The sequence below is a fragment of the Rhinoderma darwinii genome, chromosome 13 (genome assembly GCF_050947455.1).
Source record: "Rhinoderma darwinii isolate aRhiDar2 chromosome 13, aRhiDar2.hap1, whole genome shotgun sequence".
Classification (NCBI taxonomy): domain Eukaryota; kingdom Metazoa; phylum Chordata; class Amphibia; order Anura; family Rhinodermatidae; genus Rhinoderma; species Rhinoderma darwinii.
Window position 1 is genome coordinate 39,623,505 of NC_134699.1, and position 18,626 is coordinate 39,642,130.

General features: G+C 40.1%; 1 protein-coding gene across 2 annotated transcripts in view; it reads left to right on the plus strand.

Annotated features, from left to right (window-relative positions):
- The first annotated feature begins 10,765 nt into the window (after positions 1-10,765).
- DLGAP4 (DLG associated protein 4) overlaps positions 10,766-18,626 on the plus strand; it is a 115,457-nt gene continuing 107,596 nt past the window's right edge. For both annotated transcript variants that reach the window (XM_075845623.1, XM_075845624.1), the window contains exon 1: positions 10,766-10,883. The gene's annotated coding sequence lies outside the window, so the exon portion shown is untranslated. The remainder of the gene's footprint in view (positions 10,884-18,626) is intronic.

Sequence of the window (18,626 nt, forward strand, 5' to 3'; positions counted from 1 at the left end):
AAATTGTGTTGTTGCCCCTAGCAACGATTTTCCGCTTGGAGCAGCAAAAGTCCTTTTAAATAGGTGTATGTCTCTTTAAGACCGTGCCCGCATCGGCCACCATATGTGGGGGTTTAGCATCAGGAGAGGTTGGTACAGCGGTTTTAGTAGCCAGAGACAGGGACACCGTGCATTATAGTTCATAACAGGGCTTTGCCTGTGTTTAATTCTTGTCAAAGAAACAGCCTCTTGTACAACAAGGCAAAATACAAAATAAATCCTGCTCGTCTGAGCACTAACTAAACAAGAAATTATCTAACTATACCAAGTGCCTTCCTACCAGGCACTGGACACAAAGTAACACAGGTCTTTACTCACATAGAATACAGGCTACTCCAGACTTAGTAGTCTCTGGTCTGAGTCAGGGGTGAGACTTTCACACACTGTGTCTGCACCTTTTTATATACAGGCTGCAGGTGCAGCTAATTGAGCAGCAGCCTTGTCCTACAAACAGAGATGGACTAGGGATTGGGGAACCCGCCTTGCTCTCCCCCAATCCAACTCCAGGCCCTTTTTCCGGCTTTTCCTTAAGCCGAGATTGGAAAGCTAGAGCTTTCTATTTCAAAAATACTCATTCCCTGGAGCCTAGGATACATATGACAGGATTCTAGGGGAAATGTACCTTCCCTCAATGACTTTACCTGTCACTTTCTCACAATATATATATATATATATATATATATATATATATATATATATATATATAGCATATTTTAAAGCTAGGAGCACCACTATGATTGTACTTACCAAATTTAGATTTTTTGGCATGCCCCGCATCGGAACACTGCTACTGGAACACGGTTTTTGCTACGGCCACAAATGCGTCATCTTTTTTGATGCGATCATGGTACGCATCCACCCTGGTGTCCCATATCTCTGACCTCTCCTGCACCAGAGTTATGAGTTTTTCCACATCAATGGACCTTGGCATGGCTTTTTTAGACAGCGCTCAGGGTGGAAAAATCTTCCTCCAACTTCTCCACTAGCTTGTCCATGCAGGTCTGCAAGCACTTTCTGGTTTTAATTTTTTTCCCCTCAATTTCCTTAGCAACTGTGTGTGAAAGACATACAGAACACTGATGTTGTCCGTGTGCTGTCAGTTATTTTCACGCAACCATTGACTTCAATGGGCAAGTCTGATCCACAAACACGGATAAAAATAGGACATGCAGTGAGTTTTGAGCAACAGACACGATCCGTGAAAAATCACGGATCTGTGAATAGCTTCATTGGATTGCATGGTTCAGTGTGCTGTCCGTGGTTAAAAAGGGCAGAACACGGACTCGGAACATGCTCGTGTGAGTGCGCCCTAACAGTGCAAATCAAAATAGTACAAAACCATGATAGTGTCGACCATAGTTATTGCCATGCAGAACCTGCAGACACAGTAGTGCTTATAGATATGGTACTGTCCGAATGAATAGTGCCAACTATAGTATTACTATAGTATTTCTCATACGGTGTCAGTCAAGTTATAACCCTTTTCCTCATAAACACCCAGAAGTGTTCACAGCCCCAATCTCAAGCCTTCGTTTTCACCCTTGCCTGTTTTTGTGAAATTTCTGAGCTGAGGGTGACCAAAGAACATCATATGTGACTCAATCTTTCCAGCTCTGAATTCAATCTTCAGTGGTGACCACTTTTCCAGTATAGACCATTTAGGTGACACTGTAGATCCACGTTTCTTTTCTCAGCAAGTCACTCAGACTCTATGGTGTTTTATCAGGTAAGTGTCTTATGTTTCATCCAGCTCTAATGTTTTCCTCTACCTCTATATAAGAGCAGTCTTAATTATGGGTCTGGGTATATACACTGTACAGTTATAATATTTAAAAAAAATGCCTAATATTGTGTAGGTTCCCCTCATACAACCAAAACAGCTCTGCCTGTCTAGGCATGGACTCCACAAGGCCTCTAAAAGGTGTCCTATAGTATCTGGCACCAAGACATTATATTCTTTAAAGGGGGTTATCTGGAATTTTAAAATTGATTGTCTATCCTTTGGAATGCTGAGAGTAATGAGGAATCTCATTAAATTTATGGTGTTATTAAGGGTTTCTTCTCTCACAACAAAGATACATTGTAAACACCTGTTACGGCTAAATAAAAAAAATATGCTCTATTTTAAAACTGGGCAGGACCATGTGATGGAATAGATATCTGTAAAGTGCTTAAACATATGTATGGTTAATATTAACAACAATAATTAATATCTGTAAATAATTTGAGTAAAATATCAAGGTTTAGCATATTATACAACAAAAAATTGCGTATGTAGGGTGATAAATAGGGCCGCAAAGCACATCACTGTCCAGTACTGGGTTTCACAGAAGAGCATTTCTTGCCATAGATATCTTAATGTTATGTAATATGTTACATAACACTCCGAATGACATGGCAGTATATGATACCACTAAACAATGTAGAGTCAAATTTGGGTTGTTTAGGACTGTGCTTCCCTCTAGGCTGTCAAGGTCAGAAGTAGGACAGAAAAATCTTCCCGTTATAGCCATTAGGTCAGAGTGTTATGAGAAACATAAGCCACCCAGTCCTGATTCAGGATTAGAAAAAGAGAGGACTTATTGGCTGTGATGGGGATAATATGGAATTTAACCCAAGCTTTCAGACATATGCCTGGAAATAATCAGCCTACAGTTCTTAGATTATACACTTAAAAAGGTTAAGCTAATAGCGGAGAAGATATAAACTAATATAAACAATTCATCCATCCAAGAAAAATGTAAACATATCTGAGAGTATTATTCATATTATATGGATAAATGTAAGATACTGTGGATTATGACTTTATAGCAAGTTTCAGGAGGCTATCCACTTGACCCTGTCCATGTATCTATCTAACATGTTTCTCCTTATGTCCATCTATCTATCTATCTATCTATCTATCTATCTATCTATCTATCTATCTATCTATCTATCTATCTATCTATCTATCTATCTATCTATCTATCTATCTATCTATCTATCTATCTATCTATATTACCTAAGAGCGTGAAAGACATAAAAGCTTTTGTTGTCTGTCACCCTTTGCTTTAACCCCTTTCCCGCACCTTGACGTAACTGCACGTCAAGGTGAGCAGTATTTTTGCGCACCTTGATGTGCAGTTACGTTTGAACTTTTAACACCTAACCGCCACGCGCGATTCACCGCAGCGGCGGTTAACGTGCAGGGTAGACACTGCCCCCATTGCCGATCAGTGGCCCATCGCCGCTGATTTAGACAATTAACCCCTTAGATGCAGCTGACGATTGCAATTGCCGCATTTAAGGGTTTTTAAAGTAGATCGGCAGCCCCCACATGCAATCGCGGGGTCATGGCAACCGGAGGCCAGACACTGACCTCTGGGCTGCCATGTATAGAAGCCTATGAGGACCAGCCAGAGGCTAGTCCTCATAGGCTTCCTGTCAGAGTGACTGTCAAGTCACACTGACAGTTAGAATACTTTACACTACATAGGTAGTGTAAAGTATTCTAGCATCGATCAGAGCTGCAAGTCTTCAAGTCCCCTAGTGGGACAATAAAACAAAGTAAAAAAAAAGGTAATAAAAATATTTTATAAAAGTGTAAAAATAAAAATTATATGTTAGGCTTGGTTCACATCTGTGTTGGGGTCCCGTTCTGACGTTCCGTCTGAGCTTTCCGTCAGAACGGAACCCTGAAAAGACACAGACTGACACAGACGGAGACCAGAGGTTTCTGTTTCCATCACCATTGATTTCAATGCTGATGGATCCGGCGCCCATGGTTTAGTTTTGTCTCAGTTGTGCACCGGACCCGTCGTTTTGCCGGAAGCAATAGCGTAGTCGACTACGCTATTGATTCCGTCAAAACGACGAAAACCCCTGCACAACTGAGACAAACGGAAACCATTGGCACCGTATCCGTTACCATTGAAATCAATGGTGATGGAAACAGAAACCTCTAGCTTCCGTTTGTGTCAGTCAGGGCTCCGTTCCGATGGAAAGCTCAGATGGAACGTCGAAACGGAGCCCTGATGCAGATGTGAACAAAGCCTTACAAAAACAATTTTTTTTTCTTTCCTATAATAAGTCTTTTATTATAGGAAAAAAACTGAACACGTTTAAAAAAAATACACATATTTGGTATTCCACGCGTTCGTAACAACCCAAGCTATAAAACTATAATATTATTTTTCCTGCACGGTGAACACCGCAAAAAAAATAATTAAAAAACAATGCCAGAATCACTATTTTTTGGTCACTACCCCCCACAAAATATAGAATAAAAAGTGATCAAAACGTCACATGTACCCCAAAATAGTATCAATAAAAACTACAGCCCTTACACAAAAAACAAGCCCTTACTTAGCTTTTTTGACTGAAAAATAAAAAAAGTTATGGCTCTCAGAATATGGTGACACAAAAAAGAAATCATTTTATAAAAAAGTGATTTTATTGCGCAAATGCGGCAAAACATAAAAAAACTCTATACATATGGTATCGCCGTAATCGTATCGACCCGCAGAATAAAGTAAAAAGTAATTTATAGCCCACGGTGAACACGGTAAGAAAAGAATTAAAAAAAACTGTCGGAATTGATGGTTTTTGGTTACCTTGCTTGCCAAAAAACGTAATAGAAAGTGATCAAAAAATTGCATGTACCCCAAAAATGTACCAATGAAAACTACAGATTATACCGCAACAAATAAGCCCTCACACAGCTCCAGTGGAGAAAAAATAAAAAAGTTCTGGCTCTCAGAATATGGCGACACAAAATGTGCACTGTTCCAAAAGCGGATAAGATTGGAGACCATTTTTCAGTGCGACACCCGGCCACACATCTGTGAATTATTATTTATTTACCTCATTATTATACCCTCTTATAATACTCTGTTATTATACACTGATGTACTCCGCACAGATTACATATGCCCCCACATTATAAACTGGAATACCAGTAAAACTCCAAACAGAACAACCACCAAGCAATATCTGCGCTCCAAAAGAGAAATGGCGCTCCCTCGCTTCTGAACCCTACAGCCAGCCCAAACAGCAGTTTACGTCCACAGATATGGCATCACTATACCCAGGAAAACCCACTTAACATTTTATGAGGTATTTGTCTTCAGTGGCACAAACTGGGCACAATATATTGTGCACAAAAATGGCATATCAGTGGAAAATTTAAATTTTAACTCTGCACCATCCGCTGTGCATTAACCCCTTCGTGCACTACGACTTAATAGCATGTCATGGTGCGGGGGGGGCTGATGTATGGAGTGGGCTCATGCACTGAGCCCGCGCAATATGCTGTGGGTGTCAGCTGTGTATTACAGCTGACACCCGGGACTAACGGACAGGAACAGTGTTCGCGCTGTTAGGCTGGGTTCACACGAGCATGTTACGTCCGTAATGGACGGAACGTATTTCGGCCGCAAGTCCCGGACCTAACACACTGCAGGGAGCCGGGCTCCTAGCATCATAGTTATGTACGATGCTAGGAGTCCCCGTCTCGCTGCCAGACAACTGTCCCATACTGTAATCATGTTTTAAGTACGGGACAGTAGTTCCACAGCGAGGCAGGGACTCCTAGCGTCGTACATAACTATGATGCTAGGAGCCCGGCTCCCTGCAGTGTGTTCGGTCTGGGACTTGCGGCTGAAATACGTTCCGTCCTTTACGGACGTAACATGCTCGTGTGAACCCAGCCTGACACTGGAGAGAGTCAATATTCAGGAAATACACCACAAAACCTACTGACCTTGACAACAGCAGACGTGTGCAGTCACTGGATATACAATATTGGTTCATTTGGTATGGTCCATTCTTATTGTGTTCCAAATGGAAGACAGAGTGAGTGATTTCATTCTTCCAAAATGATTTTCCTGAATGAGCCCTCAGGCTGCATAGGTACAGCAGTTCTCAGCATCCATAGTAGGCAAACGCTGAGATGTGTTCAACTACTTTTCTGAAAGCAGCTCATAGAAACAATACTGTCTATAAAACATGAAGATAAAATGTGTAACAAACCGGCGACGACAAAAAAGGATGGTTATGGACTGTATGTTCCTTTATTTAGTTCAATTACAGTTCTAGGTTTCCTTCTCCACAAATTGATTCACATCTATTACTTTACTGCCGACTAAACTGCATTCAACTAAGTGCTAGGTACAATAGTTATAAAAAGCGGACTTTGAGAAGACGATTTATCTGTATAACATATTTATACATGCATGCAATCAGCAACCGTGCGGAAGAGCAAATTAAAATTGTCTGGTTTAGAAAATCCATTTTCAAAAATACCCTATTAAGGAATTCTGAAGTAATAGAAACAAGCCCATTTTTCCATAACATCTATTAACTGGTTCCCGACCGCTGGCTGTATTTTTACGGCCAGCGGTCAGGGTCCTTAAAACCCGAGCCATAGGCTTTTTACGGCTCGGGTTTTAACATGCTGTCCGCGCGATCGGGCAGCTGAATGTCGGGTCTCCGGCTGTCAGTGACTGCCGGGGACCCTGAGGAGAAGATAGAAGCAGCTTTCGCTGCTTCTGTCTTCTCCGATCTCTTTTACACAGCGCTCAATGAACGCTGTGTATCGGAATAGAGGCAGCAGCGGCGCTGTCTCTCTTCCTCCCGGTGATCATGTGACTGGTCACATGATCGCCGGGTGCCGTTAGTGACAAACTGCTGCTGGGTCTGACTAGACCCAGCACAGCCCTATTAGTGACAATCGTCACTATGAGAGGGCTGATTTCCCCTGTAACTGGGGCTGCTGTGCAGCTCCAGTTACAGTGGAAAAACATGGTGTAAAAGAAAGAAAAAATATATATAAAGTTCCCCAAAGGTCTTTTTTGACCTTTGAGGGACAGACCATAGTAATAAAAAAATAGTAAAGTAAAGTGTAAAAAAAAATTAAATAATAAATACACATAAAATACCCACCCCCAAAAAAAAACGTTCCCCCCGCCAATCATTGTTGTAACGCTAGCGCTGACCCAATTACCCTAATATAGACATGTAATATATAAAAATTTACGGTAGACAATGACGATCACAAATAAAAGGTCTATTTTAGGGTAAAACTATGTTATTACCAAAAAAAATAGCTGAAACTTAAAAAAGCTTATTTTTTTACTATTATTTTCAAACTTTATGAATAAAAATTCTAAAATAGCAAAAAAGGTGTGTATAAAAACGATAAAAAAAAGAAACCTGCATTGTCTACGGAAAAAACGTCGCAAAAATCACGTCGTTAGCCGAACAAATAAAAAAGTTATAGCCATTTAACTAACACGTGCTAAAAATGGCTAAACGGTGTCTGGTCCTGAAGGCGCAAAATAGCCCGGTCCTGAACTGGTTAATTAGCCAAAGTGCAGAGCAGCTACAAAGAGTGACTCTCCGAAGAAGCCAGCCTATCCATGCAATATACACACAGCCCATAAAATGGGCACCATGTTATGCCTTATTTCCCCTTTGATGGCACTTCAGAAGAATTAAATACTTGCTTCCAGATTCCTTTACAGATAACAGCTGATCGCTGGGGTCCAGTAGCAGAACACCCTGTGGTTTATTTTTGGATTTCCTTCTAACAAAAAGAGCAGAACCCCTTTAAAGGCGTTTTTAAAAACTTTTACATTTAGGACCATAACCATATTCTCCATATCTAAACATATCCTGATCTAGGTGGGTCTAGGTGTGTCTTCTGCCTAAGCTATGAAAACTCAGTAGAAGAGGAATTGTAACCACTTCAGCTGGCTATACATTTAAGATTAGGATCCACAACAATGTGGCCGATCAATTGTACGTCGGGTAAACTGGCATATCAGGGACATAGCTAAAAAAAAAAGTGCAAGACAACAGAATGCCGTTGCGCAAAGAGTCAAATGATTGGTTGTAATTGACCGCTCGTGCCATACACGCCTAGTTTCAGCTGATGATAGCCTAAAAAAAAAAGTAGTACTTCTTGGCAAGCAATAATTTGCCATTGGCCATCTTGATTTGATCAATTGCGTATCATTTTAAAACTCTCAAATGGTCAAAATTGGCCATTTCGGCCAACTTCCATCTTAGGGTATGTGCACACACACTAATTACGTCCGTAATTGACGGACGTATTTCGGCCGCAAGTCCCGGACCGAACACAGTGCAGGGAGCCGGGCTCCTAGCATCATACTTATGTACGATGCTAGGAGTCCCTGCCTCGCTGCAAGACAACTGTCCTGTACTGAAAACATGATTACAGTACGGGACAGTTGTCCTGCAGCGAGGCAGGGACTCCTAGCATCGTACATAAGTATGATGCTAGGAGCCCGGCTCCCTGCACTGTGTTCGGTCCGGGACTTGCGGCCGAAATACGTCCGTCAATTACGGACGTAATTAGTGTGTGTGCACATACCCTTATGCATTTTAACTCATTACTCTGGAAAAAGAGGTGGTCACCAGTTTCCATGAAAAGGCTATTTGACAGTTTAAATTAAGAATATATAAAAAGTTTGATTATTTTTGTTTGATTTAGTGATATTGTACTGGCCCTGAACATCAAACTGAATTAGAACTGTATTTACCCTAGAAAATAAAATGCTAATGGTGGATATGATATCTATAAAAATATGTAAATGACCACAATCAAAAGCAATGCGATAAACTACTGTCCAAACTGTAAAATTATGGAACATATTCTCATTCCAGAAAGTGTGGATAGGTTTAAGAAAGGGTTAGACATCTTTGAGAAACACAAAAAACAGGTCACTGGAAGTAATGTAAAATGATGATTCAAGGAACTGTCCGATTGCCAGAAGAGGGTCAGGAAGTAATTTGTTCACTTTATGTGCGCCAAGATGGTCTATGCCGGATGGCTTTTGCTTTCTTCTGCATGTCGATGAACTTAGGTTTTTCAGCCCACTAACTATAAAACTACTGTATGTAAATATCTATAAACCAGAGTTAATTCACAATTTTTCTTGTTTCTACTGGACCCAATCAACAACATATCCACAGACATGCCCCTAACAACGTAACAGAATTTCTATATTATAACCCTCTCAGCTGCACTGCATTTTGGGATAATTAATTTTTGCATTTTACTGTACAGTGAGTGGTGTAAAGACCAGACCTTCAAAGCAAATCATCAGAGCAAGTTGTGTCCAGACTTTGGATTGGCGGGTAATGCTGGGAGATTTAAGATGCAACGGAATTGTGAATGAAAATGTGCATGACAGTAGATGTATTTGTAAAGGTACCTAAATTGTATACTCCAAAATTTTGTTCAAATGCGAAACTTTGATTTAAGAAACAGAACTGGCTGTCAAGTTTACTGCATGAATCATGACTTACATCATCCTCATGCCATAAGATTTTTCTTATTTAGGGGAATAACACTTTGGACAATCCCTTTTAATTAGAAAAGCCCCACGAGGGTAAGTTGATATCTGGGTGTCCAGCTAATGGGAATCCCAGTATTTAGCTGTAACCTGTGGGGGTGAAATTCGGCTTCAAGTGTTAAATTCCTCTGCAGCACCACCGCAGGGGAAATAAAACATTACATATTTCCCCATTGACTGTACATGTAATGCATATACATGCTGGGTCCTCCAAAGCAAGAGATGCTCTTTGTAGTTGAATGCCGCTCTGGTTGGTAAATGTCGGTCCTGAATAGGGAACCCCTTCCATTAACTCAGAATGCCATAATAGTGTTTTTCAAAATGGCTTTTCTAGTCCAGACAACCCCTTTAACGTGAATTGGAATGGCCCTGTAAGCGGAGTGACACGACAACAATATATCTGACGATAAAAAATGTTCCTACCAAGAAGTCCATGAAGGCATGCTGATACTTGTTTATAGTTGAACTCAAGGTACAAACGGGAAAATCCTCTGTATGAATAAATATTCCCTGGGCTGACTCTTGCATTATCTAAGACAAGGAGTATTTATTTACACACTTGATAGGAGAAATTATGACACCACTGTGTGCAAGTGATGAGGAGGTCCTGACCTGAATGAAGCTAAACCAGATGTCGCATTGTGTGGCCCCAGGTAAGAACTTGGAAGATGGGAAATCCACCCTAAATCCACAAAAAAAAAAGAGGTTTCAAAAAATAAATTTTCTGTCTTTAGGTCCCTTAATCTCGCACCTTGCAAACCGCATCCTTTAGAGCTTGAGCTCACATGTAATAGAAATATGGTACATTACAAAACTTTAGCCTGGTTAAATTTATCAAAGTAGCGCTTTGTTTTTTCTTCTTCATCCTTGCTATTAGGTGCCTATATCTTCCTAATATACATTTTATTGTCTTCGTTGAGATTGCCAATGTCTAGAATATTGTATCAATTGCATAAACAAAATAAACACCTCACCAAATCTGTTGAGATATGTGTTGATATGTATGTGGATGGTGTACACGAGAAGTTAGTGCATGCTGGATGTATGTATACGGACAGCTCCAGATCCTGTGTCCTAGATCCCCATCCCCGCAGGATTCCAGCCCTGCTCTTCCACTCCTCCCCTCTCCTCTCTCATTCTCCTCTGTGGGGAGGCAGAGCACATAGATCCTGCATCAGCACCAGCCACAGTCACAGCATCTCTGCTCTCCATCATCAACTAGAACGGGATATAGGGGGTGGGGGGAGAAAGAGGGGGACACCCTAACAGATTATACTGGGGTGGGCTGGAGGAGGTGAAAGAGAGAGACCTCTGTAACGCTGCAGAAGGAGGAGAGGGGGAGGAGAGGGGGAGAGAAGGAGGTGGTGGTGGTGGTAGCGGCGACTAAGGAGGGGGGATGCAGCCGGTTTTTACCTGAAGACATAGAAGAAGGAAGACTGGAGGGGGTGAGAGGAACCGTGTTGAATATTGCACACTGGAGTAAAGGTAAGACTTATGCATAGTGCTAAGGTTGGCAGGACTGACATTTCAGATGATGGGGGCTTCATCTTGGCTCCCATGTTGACAGTGGATGCAGTAATAGTGGCCATAGTCAGTAGAGTGGGGTTTGGGGAATATATAGGGTAAAGGGCAGTGTTAACCTTTTTAATCCCACAGTACTGCCTCTATTATCATTGCTTGTGTTACTGATATATCCATCACCCTAAAACAGAGTGCCGACCCTACAATAGCTTGCAGGGCCCTTTGCAGTAAGGTGTTTCTATGGTGTTATGCTATGTTTTAGCAAAAGCCCCATGGAGATATTTCTATCGGCTTTCTCATTGGTCATGCCCAGACCTTCCACCTCCTTAGACTTTCCCTGATATACAGATAGGGATGTGCTCTTAGGATACATAGTGTAAGGTAGAACTGCTTTAGAATGTCTGGGCCTGTAAGTCTCCCCAGAAATTCCTATGTATGTCCACACAGTCTCATTTTCCTGATCTCTGTTTACCTCGAAATAGAATAGCAAACAGTATTTACCTCTTCTTGTCATATCCTGTGATGTCACTGCTGATGCCAAGCAGGGTTTCCTGCATGTTGACATCATCACCACCTAACCCCACCCCTAGTTATCCATGTCCCACCTGCATCAGGACTAACACAACGAACAGGCAGATTAATAACGTTGTTATTATATCTTAATATGAACAGCCAGGAATGCATCAATGCCTGGCTGTCAGGTGTAGGCTGAAATAGAAAGGGTTAAATTTCAGCTCCTTTCACAGTGTTTGCAGCAGCCTCATTCCCTCTTTGCACTATGTCACTTTTCTCATTCTACTGCTCTCCTACTTCCTTCGCTGTCTTATATTTGATTTCCCCATATCCCTCTTCTTCTGCTACACATCTCATTCCATTCTCTTCCCGCTCCCGTCTTGCCTCTCTTTCAAGCTGTCTTCCATTGCTGTCTAATCCCTTGAAGTGTTTATCTCCCAAGCCTAATATGTATTCCAGTCTATCCCCGTCATATGCTGACAATTCTGGTATTCTTCACCATTGTTGGCCTTACCATTGTTCCTTCTGCTTTGTGTTTCTTTTACCAGCTATTTAGTCTTTACTTGTTCTTAGTTGGCATTTTGTGGCACAATTAATAAAAACGTCTGGGGTATCAAATAATAGAGGCCTATTGCATATCAATTCTTACAGTAAACAAAGAAGATTGGCCTATATCCATGTAACTACTTATTGTATAAATGAATATTGTCCTACTTGTGGCATCTTCTTTCATGCTATTACTATATATGTTCTGTGCAGATCTTCTCTTTATTTTCTCATGAGGTCTATGAGGTCTTAATCAGGTTACCAGATAATTCTTAAAGAGGTTCTTTAATTTCTAAAAATGACACTTATATATAACTCAGCACTAAAAGATCTACCACTTCGTAATATACTTCAATTAATAATTTGGTCCCTGTGCTCAGATAACTTCTCTATGTATGTACGTGTAGCAAACACACCATATTCTTACAACTATGATACCAAAGTTCTCAGCCTGAGAACTGATTTGTCAACTGAAGTATATTACAAAGTGGCGGCACTTGTAGTCCTAGGTTGAATAATCCTCTTTCATGTAAATCAGAGAACCTCTTTAAACAGTACTTTGCTTACAATATTTTAAGACTATGGCATTGAGTCTGTAAAGATCAGAATGCTTGTTGTTGAATGTCAGCCGGAAGGATACATCTCAACAATCGCCATGCTGACAGTATCCTAAATATGAGCATGATCTGTGTAACATTTGCTTATAAATTGTTATTATTGTCATATATAGGTACATATTTTCTCTACTAAGACAATGATTATAATTTCCCATCCCAATCTGACAATTTTGGAAAACACAATAGTACATAATGTAGTACAACAACAACAACAACAACAACAACAACAACAACAACACCACAACCTTGCAAGAATTGTCTTGATGTAAAACATTATGGCCAGTTTTCTTTCTGCAGCTAGAGGATACTATATGCCCCGAGTGTTTACATTTTCTTACATACCTCCATCCCCAAAGCTCATGTGCATCTTTTCCCTATGTGTGTCTACTATCTCCCATGCCCAGTTGCCTTCCCCCAGCTGTACAATGTCAGTCTCCACCTCCCTCTCCCTCCCTCTCTCCCTCTCTCTCTCTCTCTCTCTCTCTCTCTCTCTCTCTCTCTCTCTCTCCTCCTGTGTTCCCTCTCTGCTCCCCTGAGTAATCTGCACTGTGCTGTCTTGTGTTCCCTCAGGTTAATCCTGCTCACTATCATCTGCTGCCCCCTCCCCTCCCATTCAGAAGCCCCTACATCTGTCTCCTTCTCCTCCCGCAATCACAACCCATCACTCCATAGTCAGCTTCATGTGTTCAACTTTTCATCCTTCAGGCACAACATCATCATCATTGCAGAACACCATGGCAGCCATTTATTGTGTTCGTTTTTTGGTTGGTCCACAGTGAAATGTAATGAAATACAGAAATTAGGTTGATTTGTCTATTCACATGTATTCATTTAAATGGCATCCTCTCCCAAGGTACAGCCAGAGTAACAGCATTGGTCATTATGTTGCACTGGTCTGGATGTAGTGGGCGTGTATATTATATATACTGTATATCTATACACTCACTCATGTGGGTATGTGTATTAATGTATGTATGTATGTATGTATGTATGTATTTGTGTGTGTGTGTGTGTATCTTTTCATCTATGTGTGGGTATGTGTATGAATATATACATATGTGTATACATACGTGTCAACACGTGTGTGTGTGTGTGTGTGTGTGTGTGTGTGTGTGTACAAGTGTGTGTCTGTGTATGAATATACATATATATATGTATACATGTATATATATATATATATATATATATATATAAAATTGTGTGTTCATGTATATATGTCTTTATTTTTTTTTTAAATGGCTGTCCTATTTAGTCTCCTCTCTTTTCTTTCTCCTTGCTGTATGTTATACGGGCAAATTATTGTGGACCAATCATGTTACCTAAATCCCCCATTATCATTTGCATTTCGTAGGAATTTAACTATAGTCTAAGCCTGATTCACATTCTCTCTCAAAGTGGGAGCATTGCACTACTTTCTACAATCATCAGCACTATTGCGAATTCGCCATGGACTTTTCTCCGTATGGCACGTGATAATCACTATCTCTGCCCTGTGTGACTTTCCTTCTCCCTCCCATAAACCTCTGTTATCCAGATTTATGTCAGCCCTCCACTTTCTCTATCTGAATATACTCTTATCATTACTGTATGATCCTTAAACTTCTTTTGTTTTCCAAACTTCTACACAAAAGGTTATTACTTGTTTTTTTAGTTCCCTACGATTCCGCTGTAACAGATATTTTACATGTGCAGCATATAAGGGGTTAATATTCATACATGTAGCAATGTATTCACCCTTTATAGTGTTTTCCATTAATATTAGTTTATATGTGAATCTTCCATGCTCTGTGCTTCTATTTATCGGAGGCACAAATACACAGATATCTCTCTATGTCAAGTTTTACCAGCTGCAGTTTGGAGAGAAAATACTCTATACAGATTATTAATGCTACAGGGTCTCACCTCTCAACCCCCTTCCTGCCACTCAGTGCATGGCAGACGCATATTGGATGTGCTAAAGGATTCCTTTGATGTCTCTAGGTTACAGAAATGTAACTCATCCTCATGGTTGGGGGGCAGAAAGATTCATGCACGGACATGCCAGCATGACAAGGACATTACAAGGTCATCTGGATGCTCAGAATCTCCAGACAATCTGGAGCAACATTCTGATGCAAATTGCGATACATAGATTTAACCCTCATGTCGATAGGCAGCGGTTCACCACTCTCAAGGGGTTGAAGTCCATGACTCAGGAGAATGTAGGAGGAAATAGCTATAAGGTTGGATGACAGGGTATGAGACATCATTTAATGGAGAAATAACCACATTTACAAGTAAATACGATGGACATCTCATTGAGAAGAGACAGTACTATATACAATTCAATGGCACCTAAACTCAGGGAAAAGGACATAACTACTGCATATTCCATTGAGCAGGTCTCAAAGGACATCCTCAAAAGTTGAATTGTCCTATACGGATGTAACATCTCCACGTGTACAGTGCTTTTATGCCCTACATTGTAACACCAGGGTGTTTTATATTTGTATGAAGCGTGCTGGGTGCATTATAACGGACGTGCAGTGCATTTTGGGAATTTCTTTGCATGTCCATACACAGTGAAGGCCGAGTGATTGTATTATATACGTATCTGATCTTCTAACATGATTCATTTCCCACTGGGACATTATACTAGTAGCCCCTCACCCTTCTAATTATTTTCCCATCGTAATAACCTCTACTGACTTAATTGCTTGATGTGAAAAAAAAAAAAAACGTACCTTTCACATTAATTATTACAGCAGGTTACCGCTGTAGGAAAAGAAGTAGAAGCAGGGGAGCAGCCAGGGCGTACCTGTATATGGGTCATGATAGAAGATTCTATGCACATGGTAGTTGAGCTAGATTTGTAAGAGGAGAATGATGAGCGCTCTATATCTATATGCTGTGCAGCTGAATACATTCTATTGTTCACTGTTATCAGCCAGTTCAGGCAGGAGACTGATTACAGCATTCTACAATGGGATTGCTAACAAAAAAATAGTTTGCGTTCATTATCACTGTTTTATCTCACAGATTTCCAATTCTGACAACCCCCAAATACATTTACAAATATGTAGACACTGACCTATTCCCATTCCTACTTCTTACCCTATGGCAATAACTTGTATGTAATTAATTTAGAGCAAACACAGCTCCAGTTTATAATAGGCTATTATGTATCTGGTGAAATGCATCACATTAGAAGTGTCTCGTCATTTGAGGACACTTACACACCCATTACACTAGCATACAAACATTGTAACGGCATCGATCCCATGTAATGTGTATGTGATTATTTTGTATGCCTAGAACTGGAAATTTGCTGTTCATTATGTGGGTAGGGGGATTGGGGCTTCTTAAAAAAGTAGGCTCTGTTCATACTTGCGTTAGGTGAGGTTTCCTTTGCTTATTGACAGAATACCGTAGGATGCTGCGGATTTTAATGTAAAAAGAAAAATGGATGCCTGATGGGCTCATTATAGGTCAATGGGTTTCATAGCTGATCTATTATATCCGAAGCGATGATGTTGCTGGGTCGACACTTGTTTTCTTGCTCTGCAACTGATCTAAGGCTTTGTCCACACTGCCCCAGTGTTTCAAAACACTAGATGTCTGAAGGAAACCTGATGGGCCCCATTGTAAGTCAATCAGATCCATCAGGATTCATTGGGATATGTCTGAAAATGCATTTGTCATAGCTGTCATGGCTTTGCTAAGAATAGAAACATTGAAAGTAATGTGAACAGAACCTAAATTGGTTGAAAATATGATAAAACATTGACATCAGTTTTTCAACACATCTCTAATTGACGAATTGATGAAAAAAAAGAAGAAAAAAAAAAAAGATGACGGAACTGATGAAGATTGATACAAACTGATGCATATTGCCATCAGTTTGACTGCCATATAAAATTAATATGATCTATCATTGGTCCCGCCAAGATGTTTCTTTAACAAAAACAAAAAAAATACTACAAAAAAAAAACACAAGCAGAAACCAAGCCATGCCAATCCTCTAATATACTGTATATAATTGGAATTGGTCCCTTGAGCAGTGAGAATGTTCCTATACTATAGCAGGGCTTATAAGAGAATTCAAGTTCCTTACGGGTTCCATGTCAGCCTGTTAGTAAAATATGGGTAGTTATTCAACAGTCTGTAGCCTGTGAACTATTACAGTCTGTATTATGTAGATGGATTTACATGGCAATGATAGGTAGTCTGAATAATACGTGTGAATGAGTCCAATAATGCGAATATATTAGGGTATTGCTAATCAATGTAGAGGTCTACATTTCCCAAAAGATGAACCTATGAGTTTTTAAAAAAAAATATAGTATGGAATTACGAAAATGGTAAAATGTACTAAAGTTCGCTGTTGTTTATGATTTGGATTTGCTTTGAGTGGAATCCTACAGGCTTTTCTTTATAGTATCTCTTGATCCATTCGCTAAATAAACACGACTCAGGGTACTGAGCTATACAGAACGCTATTAGACAATTAAATATATTGCAGCGGACTACTGTTTTCTAGCAACATGATATAAGTAAGAGGATCAAAACCTTCAACCGGATTTCCTCTGTGAAGGAACCTTATGTATAACCATCAATTGTGATAATGTAAAGAACTGAATCTATATAAAATGGATAAGAGCCGCACTGGTCAAATGTTATTGCCGTTACAGTTCAACAGTGTGTTTATAGTGTCATTTATGAATAATCGAATATAATTTGGATAGGAAAATCCCATTTATTGTTTTAAACGATAAATATTTGAAATTTAATATAAAGATTTATTTAAAGAAGAATTAAACCTAAGTTTCTTTTAAAACTTCCTGTCATCAGTCCCATCTAGGCACAGTATTACAGCTTCTTCACGTTAATGGGAAGAAGCTGTAATATTGAGCGCAGCTGCTATGAATGTGACGGCGTTGTATAGTACGGAGCTATGCAGAAACTAAAGGGGAAACAGCGCTCCATGGGGCACCACGGCCCCTTCAAACAGCTGATCGGCATGGCTGCTGGAATTCAGGCCCCCACCCATTAGATATTGATTGCCTATCCTGAGGAAAGGCCATGAATTTTACGTCACCGAATAACGCCTTTTAGGATTGTTGTACCTGACCAAGGTGCTAAGGGCCACTTCTGGCCATGGGCCCTCAGACACTGCTCTAATGATTAGTCCGCATCGATCATGAGTCAGACGTTTTATTCCGAAATCCCTCCCATCATCCAATCATCTTCCTCCCATCCTAAAATGGCTACTTACAGGTAACAACAGATTGCCATCAATTTTGCAGAAAATATAGATAAGACAGACTTCAGGAGCCCTTTGTATATATGTTCATATATTGAGATCAATGGCTCGGCCTCTTACAGAGTTTTCTCTCCTATTTAAGACTGAGCGACCCCATTTTATTTCTGGATACAAGTTCACAATGACTTATGACAACAATAATGCTACTTGCCACCTTCCCCAGAAGCTTATAAGACCTGTCCAAAGTGCTGAAGACCCCTGTTGAATTATACATGCTTGATTTTCAGAAATTGGGATCAGTAAGCAGAAACTGTTAGTGCTGATTTATGTAGAAGTAAACCTTTAGCATAATCTAGGAAAACAACAGAATTTTTGCAATAAAGATGCGTGTGTCAGCAGGAATCTCACGTTATTTCTCACAATAAGCACCATCCCCTAGAGTTAGATTTGTTGCCTATTATTTTTCTTCTCTAACTATGGATGTTGTCAGGCATATCGCGGTCCACATTTTTCACATAGTTTCCTATTAGTCAGAAATCATCTATGTGAAAATAAATCCTAGTTTATGTGTGATCTCACTAGGAGCATAAATAAAATAAGTCTCCGTGTTACCGAAAAAGCGCTCTTTTAACTCCTTAAAGGGCTTTTGCAATGGATAACTTTCATCAATCAGATATGTCACAAGAGTCACGTCAGTGGGGGTCCAATAAATTAAACCACTATTGCTGTTGGGAACAAGGTTCTGGACCTGGTGTTAATTTTTTCAGATACATTTTTGATTGAAAATTG